We start from the raw sequence: 5,208 nt of genomic DNA on the forward strand, positions 1-5,208 counted from the left end.
AAGAAAGATGAGTGACATCAGGTTGATGTTGTGGTAAAAAAGGATATTGGGCAAGAGACTGTCATCAGAAAGGAAATATGGAAAATCCAGTGAGACCATAAATCTGAATTAGTGCTGTCAAAATTACTGCGTTAACAGGTGGTAATTAAATTTTGTAATTGATCGCATCAAAATATTTGACGCATTTAACACATGCGCAGAATGACCGCCGATGCATAATCCCACTCAGAAATGCGCAGTGAGCAGTAGAGCGGAGTATAGAGTATAGTACACCTGTGGGAGTATAGAGAAGCATTTTGAAAGAAGATGGCATCTTTAAATCTCAGAAAGGTGAATAAATATGTTTGCCTCGGCGGCTGAGGATGAGGAGAGAAGAGGGCTGTCATGTTTTGTGTTCATAAGTCAGTTTAAAGGAGGAACACACGACGCGCTGATAGCACCTAGGGCCTACAGCATAGCACAGCATAACATCAGACAATCACGTTCGTGTGCACTTCAGGGACCACTTGGAAAACATATACTCTGAGAACATTACAAGGGCCCCAAATAAATGTGGATATTACACACACACACATACTTTATTTACACATATCGTTGCACATTTTTCTGTAACCACTACAGAAGGAGTCTTGATGGCTTCAATCTGGAAATTCTAATTTTCATTTTATGAGGATTTGTTGTTGTGGTGAACAGATGCATTGCATACGAACAGTATGTTGAATGTATATGTAAGTCTTTTGTCTTTCCAACAGTGTTTTGCAGAAAATATGGCATATTTTGGAGATGATTAATTACGATCAATTATTTTTTTAAGCCGTGATTAACTTCATTAAAATTAATAATTATTTGACAGACCTAGTCTAAATATATACAATTTTTTTTAAAAAATGACCGCATGTGTTAGTGACATAAAGAACAAAAAAGGAAAATATCTTAAATAAATAAATGAATCAATTAGAAGGATTTTTGTGAAATGTTGCAAGGTTTAGTGTTGAGCATGGGTCTAGTCTTGTCAATTATAGCAAGCCCTTATCTAGATGGTAGATTGTAAAGGTCAGTTTGTGACCTCGGGTTTAATACGGACCAGGCACAGAGTGAACACGTTTGCAGAGAAAATACCTTAGATGTTGCAGGACAGGAACGTGTTTGCGATGGAAGATAACGCATTGAGACAAAGTCTCATTAGGAGACAACAAAGTCTCAAAGTTGGACATGAACTTTGGGAGGAAGAAAAAAGGCGCAGCATCAAAAGACATCTAGGCGTGACGAACCAATGGACTTATTCTATTGAATAATATACGAATAACTAAAATAAAGTAAAATAAATTATAAAAAGAGGCTGATATGTTGAATCATGGTGTGTCACATGCTTCAAAGGGGGGAGCATTGGTACTATACATCAATTATACAACTTACGGCTTTTATTCTTATTCAAAGAGGATCAATGATTATTTTTAACCGATGTTACCTGTGACCTGCACGCTACAGGAAACTTCCAAGCAGCACATTTTTACATTTTTCTTACTTAATCTTTATTGCACAATCTTTAGTCCGATTAGCTAGATGCCGGCTCGCGGTCATTATTCAAAGATCCTAAGACAAGGAGGGGTTAATATATCAATAATTGGCTTTAAAATATCTTGAGTGTTTACAGAAGCAGCTGCCTGGACTGGCTGCTGGTGGTGAAACATGGGTCCAGGCGCTGAGAGAAAAACTGAAGGGTGGCAGGAGCCTGGGGTGTGATGACGTGTGTTCGCGATCAGCTGTGACAGCTTTCCTTCCTACTTGCTGATGGTGCCGAAGATCCCGGACTGCGAACCTCCCATGGATCCCAGTCCACATCTCGAAATTGCACAAGTATTTGGACAGATATGTTGGGGTCACGCAGGGTTATTTATAGAATTGCTTTGCTTGACACACTGTCTGTTGAAGTTAAAACTGAACTTATGAAAGACCCTGCACTCATGGCAGGGAGCGAGAGTTACTTAAATTGTCAGGCATCTCACCATTTGAACATTTTTGTTGACAGATACCACCAAGCGTCAGACGAGATAAAGTACATGCAAGGACAAGTTTTGAAGTTACAATTGGCTCAGGCCACTGACAACATACAAGAAGGGAAAAAGAATAAGAAATTGGAAGCAGAAAAGCAGATGTGGATGGTGCAGGGCTCGACGAGAGGATGAGGCAGGAGTCGTGAAAGGGGGTACACTAAAGGAGGCAGGGGAAGCGCTTGCCAGCCTCCCCTGAGTCAAGCATGCTTCAGTGTGGACATTGGTGCTGTCAATGTATTACTCCCCCACAGATGCAACAGCACCTCCAGTGATACCTGGAGGGACCCAACTCAACAAGGAGGCTATGGAGCTACATGGAGGGGAGATGACCACCTTAATGGGCTTTACAGGGGTGCCCATGAGTCTGCCGATTTCAATACCATTAAAGACAGAAATTGATGGACATACACATAAGCACTAATGTGTCCTGAAAAAAAGGGGGAGCTCCAGTGAAGCTGATGGGCAGAGATCAGCTTATCAAACCCGGGGCTAACGTCATTTGCAGCCCAGACAGACTGACAATACAGTTCCCAGAGGGGACCGTGATGAACTGTGGACGGAAATTGTCCGTCGGATCTAACGGTGTAACATGAACTATATTTATTGGGCCTGACTACAAACAGAAACAACAGGCGGGAGGCTACTTGTTCTTCTCTCATGCCACTAGAGCCCTCCGATCGATCCCCCCATCTCACACTGTGCTATGACAGAAATGATTATATGGTTTACAGAGAAACATCTGAGACAGTATAGGCTTTTAGTGTAGAGTAAATAAATAAAAGAGCAAATAAATAAGATCAATTAAATAATAAAAAGATAGAAAATTCGAGCGGTGAATTGAGGATAATATTGTTTTGGATATGATCCAGAAAAAATCAGTGGTGGCGTTGATTATTAGCTACATGATTCATTTAGCGTTGCTGGCGGATAAGAAACCAATTAGGGATAGACAGGTTCCAATGACTGGAAATAAGCATGTTCAGACTGGTAAGACAGGGAACGTCATCGTCCACGATGACTTCAAATAGCATAACTGGAGTTTTGTCTGAAAATTCTGAAATATTAATGAAAGTGGTGGAGTCACTTGAGCAACAGCAGACTCTTGGAATGGAAGTGGAGGATTATTTTTCTGAGTCTGATCACCTGCAGAGGTGGAGAATTGGCTACTTTGCACGCTTTGTCAAGACGAGAAGCTAAATGGAAGGCTTATGGATTTGATTCCTTGGCATTACGAGGCACCGACATGTGGGCTGGTAGTAATATGTGGTATCAGCAATTGACGCATTCGGTTAGAGAATCAGGATCAGTGAAGGGTCCATGTCTCGTTAGGGTTCAGACATCAAGTACATTATTTTCTATTTTTTAATAAATCCCAGTGCCAGTAGCACGTCCATCCATCCATCCATTATCTCCCGCTTATCCGAAGTCGGGTCGCGGAGGCAGCAGCTTCAGCAGGGAAACCCAGACTTCCCTCTCCCCTGCAAAATCTTCCAGCTATTCCGGAGAGATCCCAAGGCGTTCCCAGGCAAACCGGGAGACATAGTCTCTCCAGCGTGTTCTGAGTCCTCGGGGTCTCCTGCCGGTGGGACCTGCCCGGACACCCTGCGAAGGAAACCCATTTCGGCCGCTTGTATCCGAGATCTTGTTCTTTTGGTCATGACCCTGGTGGCTGGGCCTGCACCCATGGGGCCCGGCCAGGCTCAGCCCGAAAAGGAAACGTGGGTCCCCCTTCCCATGGGCTCACCACTGGTGGGAGGGGCCAAAGGGGTCAGGTGCCGTGTGAGCTGGGCGGCGGCAGAAGACAGGGACCTTGGCGATTCCCGGCAACAAAAACTAACTATTGGGACATGGAATGTCACCTCTCTGGCAAGGAAGTAGCCCGAGCTGGTGTGTAAGGCTGAGAGGTTCCGACTAGATATAGTCGGGCTCACCGCCACACACAGTTTAGGTTCTGGTACCAGTGCTCTCGAGAGGGGTTGGACACTCTTCCACTCTGGAGTTGCCCAGGGTGAGAGGCGCCGAGCAGGTGTGGGCATACTTATTGCCCCCCGGCTTGGCGCCTGTACATTGGGGTTTACCCCGGTGGACGAGAGGGTAGCCTCCCTTCGCCTGAGGGTGGGGGGACGGGTCCTGACTGTTGTTTGTGCTTATGCACCAAACAGCAGTGCAGAGTACCCACCCTTTTTGGAGTCCTTTGAGGGTGTGCTGGAGGGCGCTCCACCTGGGGACTCCATCATTCTGCTGGGGCACTTCAATGCTCACGTGGGCAATGACAGTGAGACCCGGAGAGGTGTGATTGGGAGGAACGTTCCCCCCCGACTGAACCCGAGCGGTGTTCGGTTACTACTTTTTTAAATTTAAGAACAAAAGATGCTCTATTTAAGTATAAAAAATACAAAAATAAATTAGTAAACATTTTGAGAACTAGCTAGAGACAATATTATCAAGCACTATTAGAACAGAACAGGAGTAACACACAAGATACATGAGTATTAAATCATATAAGTAATGGCTTTAAAAAATATAACCATTCAGAATATTTTACAATATTCTGTTAATGTAACAGATATAATTAATGAATTTAATAAATATTTTATTCATGTTTGTAGTGAACTAGCAAAAGAAATTCCAGAGTCAAATAATAATAAATATGAAATACATATACAGATTAATTCTGCCACTATGTTCCTTAATGCTGTAAATGATATAGAAATATTAAACATTGTTAAAACATTAAAAAATAAAAGGTCCACTGACTGTTTTAATATTGATATGGAATTAATTAAAATTATTATAAAACATGTTGTGCAACCTTTGACATATATTTGCAACCTGTCATTTAAAACTGGTGTCTTCCCATCAAAAATGAAAATAGCAAAAGTTATTCCGATTCATAAGAGTGGAGACAAACACTTATTTACTAATTATAGACCAATATCGTTACTACCACAATTTTCAAAAATTCTGGAAAAACTATTTACACATAGACTTGACAATTTTATTACAAAACACAATCTTTTAAGCGAAAACCAGTATGGCTTTAGAGAAAAAAGGCCCACATCTATGGCAGTAATGGAACTTGTGGAATAAATCGCAACCAGTATAGATAAAAAAGAATTTACTGTTGGTGTTTTCATTGACCTAAAAAAAGCTT

General features: G+C 42.1%; 1 pseudogene; it reads left to right on the top strand.

Annotated features, from left to right (window-relative positions):
• The first annotated feature begins 1,100 nt into the window (after positions 1–1,100).
• On the top strand, positions 1,101–3,893 carry LOC147145435 (uncharacterized; annotated as a pseudogene).
• Positions 3,894–5,208: the final 1,315 nt, after the last annotated feature.

This window comes from Filicampus tigris, chromosome 6 (genome assembly GCF_054856515.1).
Source record: "Filicampus tigris isolate MCC_2025a chromosome 6, RoL_Ftig_1.0, whole genome shotgun sequence".
Lineage (NCBI taxonomy): Eukaryota > Metazoa > Chordata > Actinopteri > Syngnathiformes > Syngnathidae > Filicampus > Filicampus tigris.